General features: G+C 44.2%; 1 protein-coding gene and 9 non-coding genes across 10 annotated transcripts in view; 3 read left to right on the forward strand and 7 right to left on the reverse strand.

Moving 5' to 3' along the window:
• The window catches only part of gys2 (glycogen synthase 2), a 96,471-nt gene that overhangs the window by 46,524 nt on the left and 30,237 nt on the right, over positions 1-19,710 (forward strand). The window lies entirely within an intron of this gene.
• Positions 100-173, reverse strand: trnan-guu (transfer RNA asparagine (anticodon GUU)). The gene has a single exon. It is a non-coding gene; the product is annotated as a tRNA-Asn (tRNA).
• Positions 1,606-1,679, reverse strand: trnan-guu (transfer RNA asparagine (anticodon GUU)). The gene has a single exon. It is a non-coding gene; the product is annotated as a tRNA-Asn (tRNA).
• Positions 2,286-2,359, reverse strand: trnan-guu (transfer RNA asparagine (anticodon GUU)). The gene has a single exon. It is a non-coding gene; the product is annotated as a tRNA-Asn (tRNA).
• On the reverse strand, positions 3,208-3,281 carry trnan-guu (transfer RNA asparagine (anticodon GUU)). Its single transcript has one exon. It is a non-coding gene; the product is annotated as a tRNA-Asn (tRNA).
• Positions 6,227-6,300, reverse strand: trnan-guu (transfer RNA asparagine (anticodon GUU)). Its single transcript has one exon. It is a non-coding gene; the product is annotated as a tRNA-Asn (tRNA).
• On the reverse strand, positions 7,620-7,693 carry trnan-guu (transfer RNA asparagine (anticodon GUU)). The gene has a single exon. It is a non-coding gene; the product is annotated as a tRNA-Asn (tRNA).
• On the forward strand, positions 9,685-9,758 carry trnan-guu (transfer RNA asparagine (anticodon GUU)). The gene has a single exon. It is a non-coding gene; the product is annotated as a tRNA-Asn (tRNA).
• trnan-guu (transfer RNA asparagine (anticodon GUU)) lies at positions 18,372-18,445 on the forward strand. Its single transcript has one exon. It is a non-coding gene; the product is annotated as a tRNA-Asn (tRNA).
• On the reverse strand, positions 19,528-19,601 carry trnan-guu (transfer RNA asparagine (anticodon GUU)). Its single transcript has one exon. It is a non-coding gene; the product is annotated as a tRNA-Asn (tRNA).

Below are 19,710 nucleotides of genomic sequence, written 5' to 3' on the forward strand. Positions count from 1 at the left end.
GACTTCTCTTCTGCAACCATATTAATTTGGATAGATTCAATTTACAGACAGATCAGAATTATGAACCAAATGCAAAGTATTGCATTAAGAGAGGATTAACATCCCCGGGTGGGCTTGAACCACCAACCTTTCGGTTAACAGCCGAACGCGCTAACCGGTTGCGCCACAGAGACTTGCCATATTGAGTTTGATTCGGCTTTTAATACAATTGATCATGTTCATAGTGGTCTGGCAATATCCAATGGCAAACCGCATGATATTCAACTCATATAAATTTTCTGATTCACAGACGCTTGTAAAGAGCAATGCACAGTTACCTACTCATTGGATCCAAAGCCAAAGTTATGATGTCAAAACAGAGAGATGTTACAGGATGGCCAATAACCACCACCCTTTTGATTAAGAGCCAAACATACAAATCACGTGGACCTCAGAGCGTTGCATCTGAATTTTGGGTGTTACTCTAAAATTGGTTAAGGAGGCCAACTCACACTCAACATCCAAACCCCTGCAGGTACAGGACTGTCTCAGAAAATTAGAATATTGTGATAAAGTTCTTTATTTTCTGTAATGCAATTAGAAAACAAAAATGTTATACATTCTGGATTCATTCCAAATCAACTGAAATATTGAAATATAGGAAACCCTTGCAGGTGTTTCGAGTTAATTATTCACTAATTCAAGTGATTAGTTGAATACCCTACTAGTATACTTTTTCATGATATTCTAAAATCTTGAGATAGGATATTTGAGTTTTCTTAAGCTGTATGCCAAAATCAGCAACATTAAAGTAATAAAAGGCTTGCAATATTTCAGTTCGGTTGTAATGAAACCAGAATGTATGACATTCTGTTTTTTTAATAGCATTACAGAAAATAAAGAACTTTATCACAATATTGTAATTTTCTGAGACAGTCCTGTATAGCGTTTTGTTTTGTTTTCCGATTCACAGCCAGAGTTGACTCTTGGACTACATGATCCAAAGATCAATCACTGCCATTAGTAAACATGAGCATCCCTGGATGTGCTTGAACCACCAACCTTTCAGTTAACAGCCAAATGCGCTAACCAATTGCACCACAGAGACATACTGTTAGGTGGTTTAATCTGATTTAAAGGCTTTTGATGTAATATTGTTTAATAGGAACAAAAGCAACGTGATTCAACTCATGGCAGAAATAGTCTGTAAATGAATTGCCTAAGAGAGATGAATTGAGAACCAGTGGGTAAATTAATTGCCTTCTCTTCAGTAACCATATCGATTTGTATAGGTTCCATCTACAGTCAGATCTAAGTTGTAAACCAAAAACAAAATTTTGCCTCAGAGGACAAATGTCCCTGGGTGGGCTCAAAACACCAACCTTTCGGTTATCAGCTGAACGCGCTAACCTGTCCATGCTTACCCCCACCCTGCTTTCTCTCAACAAATACTCTCTTGCAAGAGGCCAAAGGCAGACTGCTATCGAACACCTCTGTATGCTACAGTGACGAACGTTTCCTCCACTTGCAAGTGCTAAAAAGTCAAGCAGTCGCCAGTGTGGTTCTTGCGACCAAGTTAGATTGAACACCACTCAAACAATAATGACTGCCATCAGTAATTACAAGCGTCCCTGGGTGGGCTTGAACCACCAACCTTTCAGTTAACAGCCGAACGCGCTTACCAATTGCGCCACAGAGACATGCAGTTAGGTGTTAAAATCTGAGTTAAATGCCTGTGACATAATATTGTCGTGACCAAGGAACTCTTAAAGATTAGTGATCCGTCAATGTCAATGCTTAGGGTTGGATTTATACATTACTAACAACTAATTCTATACAATTGGCTGACTAACTGAGGCTTGTAAAGAACAAGTTATGGAGCATGTCCCACTAGATCCAACGACCAAGTTCTAGCGACAAAATACAGAGACATAATGGGGTGGGCTCCAAAAACCCGTTTCAATTCATGGAACGTTTTCCACTCAATCCAACACCCAAGTCCTAGCGGAAAAATACAGAGACATAACTGGGTGGGCTCCCACCACCAACCTTTTGGTTAGGAGCCAAAATGCTAACCAAGTGGGCCTGAGAGTAATGGAGCTGAGTTTAGGGTGTCACTGTTAGATCCACTAAGCATGCCAATTCATGCTAAATTAAAGGGATTTATCTGAGTGCTGTGCATAGGATTACCAGTTGGTAAATGAAATGCCTTCTCTTCTGCAACCATATTAATTTGGATAGATTCAATTTACAGACGGATCAGAATTGTGAACCAAATGCAAAGTATTGCTTTAAGAGAGGATACACGTCCCCGGGTGGGCTCGAACCACCAACCTTTCGGTTAACAGCCGAACGCGCTAACCGGTTGCGCCACAGGGACTTGCATGTTGAGTTTGATTTGGCTTTTAAAGCATAGTGGTCTGGCAATATCCAATGGCAAACCGCATGATATTCAACTCATATAAATTTTCTGATTTACAGAGGCTTGTAAAGAGCAATGCACAGTTACCTACTCATTGGATCCAAAGCCAAAGTTATGATGTCAAAACAGAGAGATGTTACAGGATGGGCAACAACCACCAACCTTTTGATTAAGAGCCAAACATGCAAACCAAGTGGGCCTCAGAGCGATGAATCTGAATTTTGGGTTTTACTCTAGAATTGGTTAAGGAGGCCAATTCACGATCAACGTCCAAATGTGCTGACCTCTGCTCTCCAGCAAGGATAGCCATTTGTTTTGTTCCGATTCACATGCAGTTGACTCTTGGAGTCCATGATCCAAAGATCAATTGTTAGGGTTGACAGATTATATTTATTGTATGATTGTGTTGAAATGTAGACTATAATGATGAACCAAACTTGTCCTGTTCTCACAACGTAGTAAAAAAAGTGCTAAGTTCCCCTGCACTGGTTGACCAGCTGCAGAGGAAGCAATCAAAGTTGTTCTGTTTTGCCCAACATCGTAAAACACCCCCTGCTCTGATTTGACCAGAGGCCGGGAGTTCACTAAACCTGTCCATGCTTACCCCCACCCTGCTTTCTCTCAACAAATACTCTCTTGCAAGAGGCCAAAGGCAGACTGCGTTTGAACACCTCTGTATGCTACAGTGACGAATGTTTCCTCCACTTGCAAGTGCTAAAAAGTCAAGCTGTTGCCAGTGTGGTTCTTGCAACCAAGTTAGATTGAGCACCACTTAAACAAAAATGACTGCCATCAGTAATTACAAGCGTCCCTGGGTGGGCTTGAACCACCAACCTTTCAGTTAACAGCCGAACGCGCTTACCAATTGCGCCACAGAGACATGCAGTTGGGTGTTTTAATCTGATTTAAATGCTTGGGATGTAATATTGTCGGGAACAAGGAACGTGATTCAACTCATGGCAGAAATTGTCTGATTGTTCTTTACAGTGGCCTATAAAGAACAATGCTTCATGAACTTCAGCATCATGGAGGATTTAGACTGTCACTATAAGATTTGTATAGAAGGCCACTTGTTAAACCAATTAGCTTGAGATCAATGCCTTGCATTTGGGAAGTAAAAAGATGCTCATCATCAACCACATCTATTTATATAGTTTCATTCACAATGAAACCTGTGACTTTGATCAAAACAAAATCCGTGCCATCAATGCCTCTGGGTGGTCCCTAGATAGCAACCTTTCAGTTAACAGCCAAATACGCTAATCAACTGCGCCACAGAGACATCCTGCAGGAGTCTGATTTAACTCTTAAAGATTAGTGATGGGTTATTGGCAACCCTTTAGGGCAGTGCTTCTCAATTATTTTCTGTTACGCCCCCCCCCTAGCAAGAAGAAAACTTTTCGCGCCCCCCCCTCCCCACCGTGACTATCCTAACTTGTCTTGTAAATCGTAAAATGTTGCACTGTCGCAAACGTCACAGAAGTAACAATGAGAGCACCACTGCCCCCTGCTGGGAAGATGCGCCATTACACTTTATTCTAGTACTGCAAAAAAAAAGCCTGTTCCCCAGGGTCACACGCGCCCCCCCAGGTATAGCACGGCGCCCCCCAAGGGGGGCGCGCCCCACTATTTGAGAAGCACTGCTTTAGGGTTAGGTTTATACATTACTAACAACTACTAATTCTATACAATTGGCTGACTAACTGAGGCTTGTAAAGAACAAGTTATGGAACATGTCCCGCTAGATCCAATGACCAAGTCTTAGCGACAAAATACTTAGACTTAGACTTAGACTTAGACAGACTTTATTGTCATTTTGTAAACACTCAGTGCACACAAAACGAAATTACGTTGCATACAGAGACATAATTGGGTGGGCTCCAAAAACCCGTTTCAATTCATGGAACGTTTTCCACTCGATCCAACAACCAAGTCCTAGCGGAAAATAGAGACATACCGTTTTTTCCCGTGTATAATGCGCCCCCATGTATAATACGCACCCTAAAAATGGCATGTTGATGCTGGAAAAAAGCCTGTACCCATGTATAATACGCACCCAATTTTTTTTATTTTTTATTTTATTTATTTATTTATTTTCTAAGTCCCAATGATCGTCATGCACGCAGGGAGGCAATGGGTCCCATTTTTATAGTCTTTGGTATGGTCTTAAATAGGCTGGATGTATTTTTTTTGTTGGCGTTGATTTCTCCGACTGCCCGTAAAGGCACCATCGCGATCAGCACGGACATGTGAAAAAGGCGTGCGGACATGTGAAAAAGGCGGCTCTGTATGGGAGAGATGTTGAAGAGGAATAAAAACACCCTTGGAAACCAAAACTTGCCCCTCGTCATGACTCGGAGCCGCAACAAATGTTTTGGATTTGTGTAGGGTACATTGTGACAGACAGCAAACGAGCAGTTGATCGAGCAAGTCTTGTCTGATATAAGAGCATTGCGGTTGTATGGAGCGTGTTTGAAGTGAACAGCAGAGACGAAAGGAACAAGGCAAAGTGTTGTGAAATAAAATATTACCTGTAATACGCATTTTGTTATTTGCTGATTGAAACTGCTAATTAAACTGTGAATTGAAACTAATAGGAAGAAAACAACTCTCGCTCTTTATATAGCTGACGTGTCTTGCGCATCCGTTCTGCGCATCGGATCCATAGTGCGCATGCGCAGTCAAACTGCCTCCGTATGACGTCCGGTCCGCGATGGAGATTAAAAAACAATATTTGACAATAACACACTATCAAGGATTGCACCATCGCATCAAACGATGTGTCGTCAATTATGAATTTTACTGACTACAGTGTGTTGGGCAGGATGGCTGAATGCGATGCGCGATTGACAACAAACAAGAAGAAAGGTGATTTCAAGTTTTATTTCGAGGGAGATTTTCTTCAAAAATTGTTGTACCCATGTACTAGTATACTTTTTCATGATATTCTAAAATCTTGAGATAGGATATTTGAGTTTTCTTAAGCTGTATGCCAAAATCAGCAACAATAAAATAATAAAAGGCTTGCAATATTTCAGTTCGGTTGTAATGAAACCAGAATGTATGACATTCTGTTTTTGTAATAGCATTACAGAAAGTAAAGAACTTTATCACAATATTGTAATTTTCTGAGACAGTCCTGTATAGTCTTTTGTTTTGTTCCGATTCACAGCCAGAGTTGACTCTTGGACTACATGAGCCAAAGATCAATCAATGCCATTAGTAAACAAAAGCATCACTGGATGGGCTAGAACCACCCACCTTTCAGTTAACAGCCAAATGCGCTAACCAATTGCACCACAAAGACATACTGTTGAGTGGTTTAATCTGATTTAAAGGCTTGTGATGAAATATTGTTTACTAGGAACAAAAGCATCATGATTCAACTCATGGCAGAAATTGTGTGTAAATGAATTGCCTAAGAGAGATGAATTGAGAACCAGTGGGTAAATTAACTGCCTTCTCTTCAGCAACCATACCGATTTGTATAGGTTCCATCTACATTCAGATCTGAGTTTTGAACCAAAAACAAAACTTTGCATCAGAGGAGAAATGTCCCTGGGTGGGCTCAAACCACCAACCTTTTGGGTATCAGCCGAACGCGCTAACCTGTCCATGCTTACCCCCACCCTGCTTTCTCTCAACAAATGCTCTCTTGCAAGAGGCCAAAGGCAGACTGCGTTCGAACACCTCTGTATGCTACAGTGACGAACGTTTGCTCCACTTTCAAGTGCTAAAAAGTTACGCTGTCACCAGTGTGGTTCTTGCGACTAAGTTAGATTGAGCACCACTCAAACAACAATGACAGCCATCAGTAATTTCAAGCGTCCCTGGGTGGGCTTGAACCACCAACCTTTCAGTTAACAGCCGAACGCGCTTACCAATTGCGCCACAGAGACATGTGGTTAGGGATCCTAATCTGATTTAAATGCTTGTGATATAATATTGTCAGGAACAAGGAACGTGATTCAACATGGCAGAAATTGTCTGATTGTTCTTTACAGTGGCCTATAAAGAACAATGCTTCATGAACTTCAGCATCATGGAGGATTTAGACTGTCACTATAAGATTTGTATAGAAGGCCACTTGTTAAACCAATTAGCTTGAGATCAATGCCTTGCATTCGGGAAGTAAAAAGATGCTCATCATCAACCACATCTATTTATATAGTTTCATTCACAATGAAACCTGTGACTTTGATCAAAACAAAAATCCGTGCCATAGACAACTTCAATGCCTCTGGGTGGTCCCTAGATACCAACGTTTCAGTTAACAGCCGAATACGCTAACCAACTGCGCCACAGAGACATCCTGCAGGACTCTGATTTAACTCTTAAAGATTAAAGATCCGTTAATGTCAACCCTTTAGGGTTAGGTTTATACATTACTAACAACTAATTCTATACAATTGGCTGACTAACTGAGGCTTGTAAAGAACAAGTTATGGAGCATGTCCCATTAGATCCAACGACCAAGTCCTAGCGACAAAATACAGAGACATAATGGGGTGGGCTCCAAAAACCCGTTTCAATTCATGGAACGTTTTCCACTCGATCCAACAACCAAGTCCTAGCGGAAAATTACAGAGACATAACTGGGTGGGCTCCCACCACCAACCTTTTGGTTAGGAGCCAAAATGCTAACCAAGTGGGCCTGAGAGTAAGGGAGCTGAGTTTAGGGTGTCACTGTGAAATCCATTAAGCATGCCAACTCATGCTAAATTCAAGGGATTTATCTGAGTGATGTGCATAGGATTACCAGTTGGTAAATGAATTAACTTCTCTTCTGCAACCATATTAATTTATATAGATTCAATTTACAGACCAATCAGAATTGCAAATCAAATGCAAGGTATTGCATTCAGAGAGGCTACACGTGCCCGGGTGGGTTCGAACCACCAACCTTTCGGTTAACAACCGAACGCGCTAACCGGTTGCGCCACAGAGACATGCCATGTTGAGTTTGATTCAGCTTTTAAAGGATAGTGGTCTGGCAATATCCAATGGCAAACCGCATAATATTCAACTCATAAATTTTCTGATTCACAGATGCTTGTAAAGAGCATTGCACAGTTACCTGCTCATTGGACACAAAGCCAAAGTTCTGATGTCAAAACAGAGAGATATTACAGGATGGGCAACAACCACCAACCTTTTGATTGAGAGCCAAACATACAAATGAAGTGGACCTCAGAGCGTTGCATTCAGAGAGGACACACGTCCCCGGGTGGGCTCGAACCACCAACCTTTCGGTTAACAGCCGAACGCGCTAACCGGTTGCGCCACAGAGACTTGCCATGTTGAGATTGATTCAGCTTTTAAAGGATAGTGGTCTGGCAATATCCAATGGCAAACCGCATGATATTCAACTCATATAAATGTTTTGATTCACAGACGCTTGTAAAGATCATTGCAGTTACCTGCTCATTGGACCCAAAGCCAAAGTTCTGATGTCAAAACAGAGAGATGTTACAGGATAATAATAATAATAATAATAATAATTCATTAGATTTGTATATCGCTTTTCAAGAACCCAAAGACGCTTACAGGGAACAATGCAAAGACATACATGGAGGTGGGGGGGGGGGGGGGCGGAGGAAACATTCCGATAAACTTAAGAGGAGGAAACCAGTTATGGGTAGGGGAGGTCATAAGCTTGGGAGAAGAGGTACGTTTTTAGACGGGACTTAAATATGGGGCTCATGTGTGTGGGTGAGTCACAGACAGACTGGGGGAGAGAGTTCCAGAGTCGGGGTGATGTGCAGGAGAAGGCTCTGTCACAGAAGGATTTGAGTTTGGATTTTGGGACTGTCAGACGTGAAGTATTGGAGGATCGGAGGGGACGGTTGGGGCAGTAGGGGACAAGGAGGTCGGATAGGTAAGTGGGAGCCAGGTGGTGAAGGGCTTTGAAGGTGAGGAGGAGTATCTTGAAGATGATACGCTCCTTCATGGGGAGCCAGTGAAGAGAGTGGAGAACAGGAGTGATGTGTTCACGGGACCGGGTGTGGGTAAGGAGGCGGGCAGCAGAGTTTTGGACTAGTTGAAGTCTATGGAGTGAGTGAGCAGCAATTCCAGTGAGAAGGGAGTTGCAGTAGTCAAGCCGGGATGAGATGAAGGCGTGGATGAGAGATTCAGCGGCAGGGAGAGAAAGGCAGTGCCGGATTTTAGCGATGCGTCGGAGGTGGAAGTAGGAGGTCTTGACAACTGAGCTAACATGAGGTTGAAAGGACAGTGTGGGGTCAAAAATAATGCTAAGATTGCGTGCCAGAGGGGAAGGAGTGATGTTTGAGGAGTCAATGGTGAGTGTGATGGACCCAGTTTTATTAAGGGAGGATTTAGTGCCTATGAGGAGGAGCTCTGTTTTGTCACTGTTGAGTTTGAGAAAGTTGTGGGTCAGCCATGCTTTTATTGTAGAGATGCAGGTTTCAAAATGGGTGAGGGAAGGGTTACGGGTTGGTGTCGTACGTATATAGATCTGGGTGTCATCAGCGTAGCAGTGGAAGTCCAGATTGAGTTTGCGGATGACAGTACCAAGGGGAAAGAGGTAACAGATGAATAGGAGGGAGCCAAGAACTGACCCTTGGGGGACCCCTTGTGTAACTGGGGAGAGGATGGATGTGTGACCGGAGAGAGAGATGAACTGGTTTCTGTTGGTGAGGTAGGAGGTGAGCCAGTCGAGTGCAGTGCCCTCAACACCTAGTTGGCGCAGCCTTTGGAGGAGGATGGAATGGTTCACAGTGTCAAAGGCTGCGCTAAGATCAAGTAGTAGTAGGATGTTGAGGGCACCAGAGTCTGCAGAAATGAGGAGATCGTTGGTGACTTTAACTAGAGCTGTTTCAGTGCTGTGAAGTGGGCGGAATCCGGACTGGAAGGATGGGCAATAACCACCAACCTTTTGATTAAGAGTCAAACATACAAATCAAGTGGACCTCAGAGCGTTGAATCTGAGTTGAACCCTGCAGGGGTTTGGATGTTGAGTGAGAGTTGGCCTCCTTAACCAATTTTAGAGTAACACCCAAAATTCAGATTCAACGCTCTGAGGTCCACTTGATTTGTATGTTTGGCTCTTAATCAAAAGGTTGGTGGTTATTGCCCATCCTGTAACATCTCTCTGTTTTGACATCAGAACTTTGGCTTTGGGTCCAATGAGCAGGTAACTGTGCAATGATCTTTACAAGCGCCTGTGAATCAGAAAATTTATATGAGTTGAATATCATGCGGTTTGCCATTGGATATTGCCAGACCACTATCTTTTAAAAGCTGAATCACACTCAACATGGCAAGTCTCTGTGGCGCAACCGGTTAGCGCATTCGGCTGTTAACCGAAAGGTTGGTGGTTCGAGTCCACCCGGGGACGTTTATCCTCTCTTACTGCAATACTTTGTATTTGGTTCACAATTCTGATTCATCTGTAAATTGAATCTATCCAAATTAATATGGTTGCAGAAGAGAAGGCATTTCATTTACCAACTGCTAATCTTATGCACAGCACTCAGATAAATCCCCTGGATTTAGCATGAATTGGCATGCTTAATGGATCTCACAGTGACACCCTAAACGCAGCTCCATTACTCTCAGGCCCACTTGGTTAGCATTTTGGCTCCTAACCAAAAGTTTGGCCCACACAGTTATGTCTCTATTTCTCCGCTAGGACTTGGATCGAGTGGAAAACGTTCCATGAATTGAAACGGGTTTTTGGAGCCCACCCAATTATGTCTCTGTATTTTGTCGCTAAGACTTGGTCGTTGGATCTAGTGAGAGTTGGCCTCTAGGGGTGTAAATCGCGGGTTTTGTCACGATACGATATAATATCGATATAAAGAACTTCGATACGATATTTGCCGATATCTTAAAGCCTGCTGCGATTCAATCACGATATATCGCGATATAGTGCTCTACGATCGATATTTTTTTTTTTTCATAAAAAATATAGAACAATATCCTGATTTATAACAATTCATACGCAAAATCAACAAGGTACTGCAAACTCTTTATTTAGGAAATTGCAAGAGTATTGTAGTATACAAAGTGTTTATTTTAACACTGAACTTTGATGTCGTGTTTTTTCTTTAAATGTGCGGCGAGATTTGTGGTCCCTGAATATTTGATCACCGCATGGCAGGATTTACAAACTGCACGTGTCTTGTCCGTTGAGCCATCTTTTCTTTGGAATCCAAAGTGCTTCCAAACGAATGACTTGAAGCCTAAAGGGGAGCAAATTTCCTCGTCTTTTTGGACACTAGCCATAGCACCAGCAGAGGAGCCGCGTACTAGTTGTCGACTCCCCTTTCACGTGCCTGCTCTGCTCACAACACAACAACGCCGCGCACTGCTCCCGGAAAGAGGAAGCAAGCAACAATGAACTGGATTTCAAAATAAAGTCGCGTCTAATGTCCAAGGTCAAACACGGCGATATAAATCGATGTTTACGTTTAGCATCGATGCCAATGAATCGTAGATCATTATATCGATTAATCGATGTGTATCGATGAATCGTTACACTCCTAATAATACGTCCTAAAAATGGCATGTCGATGCTGGAAAAAAGCCTGTACCCATGTATAATACACACCCAAATTTTGACTTTTTTTTTTTTTTTTAAAGTCCCAATGATCGTCACACACGCATCTGGGTGTGGTTAAATTTGTCCTCTGCATTTGACCCATCCCCGTGTGATTTTGATCCATCCCCTGGGGGAGAAGGGAGCAGTAAGCAGCAGCGGCGCCGCGCTCGGGAATCCTTTGGAGATCTAACCCCCCAATTCCAACCCTTAATGCTGAGTGCCAAGCAGGGAGGCAATGGGTCTCATTTTTATAGTCTTTGGTATGACCCGGCCAGGTTACTTAAGTCCGTAAACGTAAAATTATTTCAGAAAAAAGATCATCTTTGGGAACAACCGGATGTTATTCTGCCGGTCAGTATCACTGCGCATGCAGTAGCAAACTCGATAGCGAAGAAATATGTGAGACTCTCAACGGGATCACCAATATTTGAGTGATGTTCCAGTTATTTATCACAATTAGTTTACCAAGTCTGTTTTGAGTTCCTCCAATAAACCCTGGTCCAAGCTGCACTTGGTCGCCCCGCTCCTTTCCACACTCCATCCGTGACAAGATTTTTTTCAAAAATTGTTGTACCATGATTTTCTTCAAAAAAAAAAAAGAAAAAAAAAATTGTCCCCAACTATAATGCGCACCCCAGATTTTAGGACAATAAATTAGTTAATTTTTGCGCATTATACATGGAAAAAAAACGGTAATACAATTTATTCAGGTTTGTCGGGCTGGATTAAATAGGCCCGTGGGCCGTAGTTTGCCCATAGCTGATCTAGATACTTTAAACTCCGGTAATTGGTCTAATTCCCTGACCCATTGTTTGTGCGTAATATATGTACTGATATGAATGAGACCCAAGACGACAGCTGTTGTTCCAGTCTCTCTCTGTAATCAACTCGCGCCCCTCGCGTCATGATGTCACACAACCCAGCATAACATCCCTAACATCTCCCCTTTCATAGATCGCAACTTATACATGAAGATCAAAGTTAAATTCCCACAACATGTCTCCCCCTCTTGCCCTTATGTATCAGCGAACACTTAAACAACTCCTTAATCACATTTCAAAGAACAGTGTACAACATATAACTCACATTTCAAAGAACAGTGTACAACATCAATTTTTTTTTTTTACACATTTGTTTCCATCAACAACCCAATTGACCGCGAGGCCCCACAGTACCCACACAGCTCACAAGTCCAGTCTCTTCGGCGCTCTTATAAGCCTGCCACTGGCCGTCCTGCGCCCTGGCACAGGTGTATGTAGAGGCGATCCATTCTGAGGCTGGTGGACGTCACTCTGCCCCTGCAGTGCGACCTCCTGGGCAACTGTGTCAATCGCAGTGTCAGGTGGATCCCCGGGTTTGTCAGCTGGTGGGCTGTTGTGCTGCACTCCGTGCTGCCCCGGGATTGCGGCGTTACTCTCCGCAGGTCGCAGATCCACCCTGTTACGGAGGTACAGTGTCCCTTCGACGTCCACCAGGTAGGACCTGGGGCCCACCAGCCGTAAGCATACTCCTCTTCGCCACCTGCCCGTCCTGCCCCCAGGCAGGGGCTTCATCCTTATGTCCTGTCCGATACACAACTCAGGCAGATCTCTGGCCGATTTGTCATACCAGAGTTTGGCTGTCTGGTGTTTTACTCGCAGCCTGTCTGGAACCCCCGCCACCACACTCGGCTCCAAAAGTGTGTCAGCAACCGGGAGTGGGGTTCTCAGTCTGCGAGACATCAGTCTCTGCGCGGGGCTGCTCAGCATGCCTTCCGTAGGCGTATTCCTCCACTGCAAGATGGCCAGTCAAGGGTCGGTCCCCGCCCTTGCTGCCCTCTTGCACAGGCTCTTGACAATCTTCACGGCTGACTCGGCCTTCCCATTTGATTTTGGGTACCTGGGAGAGGATTTGACATGGTCAAAGTCCCAGCCTCTCGCAAACCTCCTGAACGTTTCACAGTCGAACTGGGCACCACAGTCTGTAATTACCCGATCAGGGTGACCGTGCCGTGCAAACTGGGCCTTGCACCTCAGCACCGTGGTCTCAGCTGAAAGATCTGGGAGCAACTCTACTTCCCAGAAATCCGAATAATGATCAACAATGATCAGAAAGTCCTTGCCAACCTGCGTGAACAGATCCATGCTGAGGATCTGCCATGGTCGTGTAGGGAGTGCATGGGACATCATCGTCTTCCGCTGCTGTCCGTGTGCATATTCGTTGCAGGGTGACCACTGGCTCACATAGTCCTTGATCTCACCGTGCATGTATAGCGTGTCTCTGGCCTGTCTGTAACAGGCATCTCCTCCTACATGGCTGGCATGGATGCGTGTCAACATTTCAGCACGCAATGATTTGGGCACTATGACTCGCTGACTCTTGAAAAGCATTCCTTCCTGTGCGCTGATCTCGTCCCTGATGGACCAGTATTCTCTGATTGCCAATGGAGTGTCCTCCCGGCGATCTGGCCAACCATGGAGCACTACCTCCTGCAACAGCTGAAGACTCCCATCACCCACTGTGTGCGATTTTATCTGCCTCAGTCGTTGGCTGGTGACGTTCAGATGGTCAGCCTGATTTATCTGTTCAGCGTCCACTTGTGCTCTCTGCATGCAGCAAACAGTCTGTTTCGAATATCTCGTGCCAGGCCCCTGGGGTGAAGCCGTGGCCCTACTCAAGGTGTCACTGAGGTGGATATCGGCCCTGGTTTGTACACCACCTTCAGATTGTATCCCTGTAGTGTGAGCAGCATGCTCTGGAGTCGTTTGGGCGCTGAGAGGAGTGGCTTGGTGGAAATGGAGATGAGTGGCTTGTGGTCGGTTTCCGCTGTGATCTCCCCCCGCCCATACAAATAGTAATGAAATCGCTGACACGCGAACACTACGCTCAGACATTCCTTTTCGATTTGTGCATAGTTCCGCTACATCTGAGTAAGTGCCCGCGAAGCAAAGCTTACCGTCTGATTGTCCTGCAGCAGGCAACAGCCAAGTCCCTTCTGACTCGCATCACTGTATGGTGACTGGCTTGGTCACATCGTAGTATCGCAGGATCGGGGCCGACGTGACGAGTCGCTTAATCTCTTCGACCGCTGGGTCGTGTTTTGGCAGCCAATGCCATGGGACATCTTTGTCCAACAATCTCCGTAGTCGCTCACACACCTCAGAGAGACGTGGCATGAACCTTGCGAGGTAGGTCACAAACCCAATGAATCGCTGCACGGCCTCAGGGTGAGGCATGTTCTGGACCGCTCTAATTTTCTCCGGGTCTGCTCTAAGGCCCTCCGCTGATAGGATGTGTCCGTGAAAGTTGACCTCTCTGACCCTGAACACTAGTTTCTCTAAACTCAGTCTTAGCTTTACCTCTCTGCATCTTTGCATGAGCGCTAACAGCTTTGTATCATGGTCCCGTAAGGCTATCTCATCTGTCCCCCCACACCCCACAATCAATATGTCATCTGCTATAGGTTCCACCCCATCCAACCCTGCCAGTAGCTCATGCTGCTTTCGCTGGTAAATCTCTGGGGCCACAGACACTCCAAACGGCAGCTTTAACCACCGCTTCCTGCCCCACGGCATCCAGAACGTGGTGGTGTAACTGCTCTCTTCGTCTAATCTGCACTGTAGAAAGGCATCTCTTGCATCTACTAGTGTAAAGATGCGGGCCCTGGGCAGCTTGTGCAACTCATCTTCGTGTTGGGATAATGTAGTGGGACCTTTTTAGAGCCTCATTTAATGACTTGGGATCTATGCAAATTCTCAACTTTTCTGCCTGCCTGACAATCACTATGTTGCTAATCCACTCAGTAGGCTCAGACACTGACGTTAGGTGGCCATCTGCCTCATACCTATCTAACTGGACCTTGACTGCCTCCCTGAAGACCACCGGGACGTTGCGTGGGGAAGCCTGCACTGGGGGTACATTACTATCTAGCTCAAAATGAACATCCCCTGGGAGTGACTCAATTGGATCGTTGAAAACATCTGCGTACGTCTGTACAAGATGCTGTCTGGTTAATGGCCCTGAGCTGCTGTGTCTCACCATAAGAAGTTCTTCTGTACAGTCAAACACCACCCTCAGCTTGAGCTTTCGTTTGTCGTGACTCGGAGCCGCAACAAATGTTTCGGATTTGTGTAGGGTACATTGTGACAGCAAACGAGCAAGTGATCGAGCAAGCGTCTGATACGAGAGCATTGTGTTCGTATGGAGCGTGTTTGAAGTGAACAGCAGAGAAGAAAGGAACAAGGCAAAGTGTTGAAATATTACCTGTAATGCGCATTTAGGTAGAGAACTGAAGTCTTGCTCTTTATGTAGCTGCTCAGTGGCCTAGTGGCAGAGTGTCCACCCTGAGACTGGAAGGTTGTGGGTTCAAACCCCGGCCGGGTCATACCAAAAACTGTAAAAATGGGACCCGTTGCCTCCCTGCTTGGCACTCAGCATTAAGGTTTGGAATTGCGGGGTTAGATCACCAAATGATTCCCAAGCATGGCGCCGCTGCTGCTCACTGCTCCCCTCTCCCCCAGGGGATGGATCAAAATCACACGGAGATGGGTTAAATGCAGAGGACAAATTTCACCACACCCATATGTGTGTGTGACGATCATTGGGACTTTAACTTTTTAACTTAACTGACGTGTCTTGCGGATCTGTTCTGCGCATCTGTAATGGCGGCCTCAGTATGATATCCGGTTTGCGATGGAGATTAAAAAACAAACAATATTTGACAATAACACCCCATCAAGGATTGCATCATCGCATCAAACGATGTGTCGTCAATTATGAATTTTACTGACTAAGTGTGTTGGACAGGATGGCTGAATGCGATGCGCGATTGACAACAAACAAGAAGAAAGGTGATTTCAAGTTTTATTTGGAGGGAGATTTTCTTCAAAAATTGTTGTACCCATGTATAATGCGCACCCCAGATTTTAGGACAATAAATTAGTTAGATTTTGCACATTATACATGGAAAAAGACGGTAAACATAAATCTCCGGGTTGACTTTCATACAAGAAAAATAAAACAATAAAACATAATCTAGTAATGATTTTAGTGATCTTAGTGGTTGAAAAAACCTTATCACTACTCCTCCTTCGAAACCAAGAAAAGCCAAAAGGAAAACACACCTGTCCTAACTCCCTCATTATAGGTAGGAGGTGGCTGCAAAGGAGTAGGAGACCTGACTGGCACTGGCCCTATCTGGCTTGTCATATATATAGAACCGAAATAATTCATAGGTCAGACCATAATAATAATATTAATACAATCAATATAAGAAATTAACTAGGCTCCAACAAGACAATTCAAAATAAAGCGTGGAGAGCAGGATGTTATTGCACAGCAATGTCTCTGAGACTCTAAGAGTGGTGTGAGTTCATCAGAGCGACAGCTTGGGGGAAGAAGCTGTCTCTGTGTCTGCTGGTTTTGGCGTACAATGCTCTGTAACGCCGTCCGGAAGGGAGTAGTTTGAACAGACTGCAGCTGCGAGTAAACTCAGCTCCAATACTCCCAGGCCGAACTTGGTTAGCATTTTGGCCCCTAATCAAAAGGTTGGTGGTGAGAGCCCACCCAGTTATGTCTCTGTGTTTTGTCGCTAGGAGTTGGTCGTTGGATCGACTGGGAAACCCTCCATGAGTTGAGTCTAGTTTTTGGAGCCCACCCGGTTATATCTCTGTGTTTTGCCGCCTCGGATTTGGTCGTTGGATCTAGTGCAGTGCTTCTCAATTATTTTCTGTTACGCCCCCCCCCTAGCAAGAAGAAAACTATTCGCGCCCCCCCTCCCCACCGTGACTATCCTAACTTGTCTTGTAAGTCGTAAAATGTTGCACTGTCGCAAACGTGACAGAAGTAACAATGAGAGCGCCACTGCCCCCTGCTGTAGTAAACGCGCAATTACACTTTATTCTAGTACTGCCAAAAAAAAAGCCTGTTCCCCAGGGTCACACGCGCCCCCCCAGGAATAGCACCGCGCCCCCCCTTGGGGGGGCGCGCCCCACTATTTGAGAAGCACTGATCTAGTGGGACATGCTCCATAACTTGTTCATTACAAGCCAGAGTTTGCCATCCATCCATCCATCCATCCATCCATCCATCCATCCATCATCCATCCATCCATCCATCCATCCATCCATCCATCCATCCATCCATCCATCCATCCATCCATCCAACATCCATCCATCCATTCATCCATCCATCCATCCATCCATCCATCCATCCATCATCCATCCATCCATCCATCCATCCATCCATCCATCCATCCGTCCATCCATCCATCCATCCATTCATCCATTCATCCATCCATTTCTATACCGCTTGTCCCCACGGGGGTCGCGGAGGTTCTGGAGCCTATCCCAGCAGTCATCAGGCAGTAACCACACAGAATAAGTAATCTTCAAGAGTTTAAGCAGATTTCTGTAGCATGCTTCTGTGGCGCAATTGGTTAGCGCATTTGGCTGGTAACTGGTCATCCATAACACCTCAGCAATGCCACAGGCTGATTGCCTCCATGCCACGCCGCATTGACGCAGTAATCCGTGCAAAAGGATTCCCAACCAAGTACTAAGTGCATTAATGGACATTTTCAAATGTTTGATTTTGTTTTGCTGTTGTAAATCTTTCTTTTACTTGGTCTGAGGAAATGTTCTAATTTTTTGAGATAAGATTTTTGAGTTTTCTGAAGCTGTAAGCCATACTCAGCAATATTGAAATAATAAAAGGCTTGCAATAGTTTAGTTGATTTGTAATGAATGCAGAATGTATGATATTTTTGTTTTTTAATTGCATTACAGAAAATAAAGAAATTTATCACAATATTCTAATTTTATGAGACAGTCCTGTACCTGCTAGAGAGCAGGGGTTTGGATGTTGAGTGTGAGTTGGCCTCCTTAACCAATTTTAGAGTAACACCCAAAATTCAGATTCAATGCTGTGAGGCCCACTGGATTTGCATGTTTGGCTCTTAGTCAAAAGGTTGGTGGTTGTTGCCCATCCTGTAACATCTCTCTGTTTTGACAACAGAACTTTGGCTTTGGATTCAATGAGCAGTTACCTGTGCATTCCTCTTTACAAGCATCTGTGAATCAGAAAATTTATGAGTTGAATAGTTTGCGCTATGCTTACTGTCTGCTGTATGCACACTGGCTCAGTTTTGCTCCTCTTATTTATTGTGTTATTTGTTTATTATTTATTCATCACTCATATTATTTATTTATTATTTATTATTTGTGCCTCCTTGTTTTTATTTGTGTCGTCTACTTGTATGTACTATGTCTCGTCACTGTGGGATAGAGGAAACAGAATTTCGGTTTCTTTGTGTGTCTTGACATATGAAGGGATTGACAATAAAGCAGACTTTGACTTGATCATGCGGTTTGCAACTGGATGTTGCCAGACCACTATTCTTTAAAGGCTGGATCAAATTGAACATGCCATGTCTCTGTGGCGCAACCGGTTAGCGCATTCGGCTGTTAACCGAAAGGTTGGTGGTTCGAACCCACCCAGGGACGTGTATCCTCTCTGAATGCAATACTTTGCATTTGATTTTCAATTCTGATTCATCTGTAACTGGAATCTATATAAATTAATATGGTTGCAGAAGAGAAGTCAATTCATTTACCAACTGCTAATCTTATGCACAGCACTCAGATAAATCCCCTGGATTTAGCAGGAATTGGCATGCTTAATGGATCTCACAGTGACACCCTAAACTCAGCTCCATTACTCTCAGGCCCACTTGGTTAGCATTTTGGCTCCTAACCAAAAGGTTGGCCCACACAGTTATGTCTCTATTTTTCCGCTAGGACTTGGTCGTTGGATCGAGTAGGAAACGTTCCATGAATTGAAACGGGTTTTTGGAGCCCACCCAATTATGTCTCTGTAATATTGTAATTTTCTGAGACAGTCCTGTATAGCCTTTTGTTTAGTTCCGATTCACAGCCAGAGTTGACTCTTGGACTACATGAGCCAAAGATCAATCAATGCCATTAGTAAACATAAGCATCACTGGATGGGCTTGAACCACCAAACTTTCAGTTAACAGCCAAATGGCGCTTACCAATTGCACCACAGAGACATACTGTTAAGTGGTTTAATCTGATTTAAAGGCTTGTGATGAAATATTGTTTACTAGGAACAAAAGCATCATGATTCAACTCATGGCAGAAATTGTCTGTAAATGAATTGCCTAAGAGAGATGAATTGAGAACCAGTGGGTAAATTAATTGCCTTCTCTTCAGCAACCATATCGATTTGTATAGGTTCCATCTACATTCAGATCTGAGTTCTGAACCAAAAACAAAACTTTGCATCAGAGGAGAAATGTCCCTGGGTGGGCTCAAACGACCAACCTTTTGGGTATCAGCCGAACGCGCTAACCTGTCCATGCTTACACCAACCCTGCTTTCTCTCAACAAATGCTCTCTTGCAAGAGGCCAAAGGCAGACTGTGTTCGAACACCTCTATGCTACAGTGACGAACGTTTCCTCCATTTTCAAGTGCTAAAAAGTCAATCTGTCGCCAGAGTGGTTCTTGTGACTAAGTTAGATTGAGCACCACTCAAACAACAATGACAGCCATCAGTAATTTCAAGCGTCCCTGGGTGGGCTTGAACCACCAACCTTTCAGTTAACAGCCGAACGCGCTTACCAATTGCGCCACAGAGACATGCGCTTAGGTAATTTAATCTGAGTTAAATGCTTGTGACATAATATTGTCGGGAACAAGGAACGTGATTCAACTCATGGCAGAAATTGTCTGATTGTTCTTTACAGTG

The sequence above is a fragment of the Syngnathus typhle genome, linkage group LG21 (genome assembly GCF_033458585.1).
Source record: "Syngnathus typhle isolate RoL2023-S1 ecotype Sweden linkage group LG21, RoL_Styp_1.0, whole genome shotgun sequence".
Lineage (NCBI taxonomy): Eukaryota > Metazoa > Chordata > Actinopteri > Syngnathiformes > Syngnathidae > Syngnathus > Syngnathus typhle.